This window comes from Octodon degus, unplaced genomic scaffold, assembly GCF_000260255.1.
Source record: "Octodon degus isolate 3935 unplaced genomic scaffold, OctDeg1.0 scaffold00324, whole genome shotgun sequence".
NCBI lineage: Eukaryota > Metazoa > Chordata > Mammalia > Rodentia > Octodontidae > Octodon > Octodon degus.
In genome coordinates, this window is record NW_004524900.1 from 474,903 (window position 1) to 475,488 (window position 586).

General features: G+C 38.4%; 1 pseudogene; it reads right to left on the reverse strand.

Moving 5' to 3' along the window:
* Positions 1-72: 72 nt before the first annotated feature.
* LOC101571348 overlaps positions 73-586 on the reverse strand; it is a 4,130-nt pseudogene continuing 3,616 nt past the window's right edge.

Here is a 586-nt window from a genome sequence, read left to right on the forward strand (position 1 = left end):
AAGGAGACAGAAACCCTGTAAAGTTCTATTCAACTTATTTCACTAAGGAAAATGATGTTTATTTGGCTCTGGTCACAGTTCCATCATGTCTACCTTCTTCATTAGTTCAGCCTCAATAGTATCTAATTCTCTCTTTGCTTCTTCAATTTTCACTTAAGCAAGAGATGAATTTGGCATTAAGTCTAAGTAAGACTCCAGCTTTTTCTTCAAAGGTACAGTCTTTTGTTTTGGCTCTGCTAGTTTCTCTGATAGCACTCTAGGGACTGCTGTGACAAAGAAGTATCCATGCCACGAGTTGAAAGTTGCTCCTCGGTGGCTCAGACTCCAAGTCTGAAGTCTTCTGCCTTTGATTTCAGGTAGTCCATGTTTTGAAGATGACTGTCAACCTTGGTTCTTTCAGTAGAAAGATGCAGCTCTGCCTTCTTGAGATCCTCTTGCAGACATTTTTCTAACACTAAAGTTGTGGTTAGATTTCTTTCAAGTTTTCCCAGTTGAAGTTGGAGTTCTTCATTTTTGGATTTGGCATGGAAAACATCAGAGGTCAGATCATTCACTGTAGGAAGAAAACTTTTATTTAGGTATATAT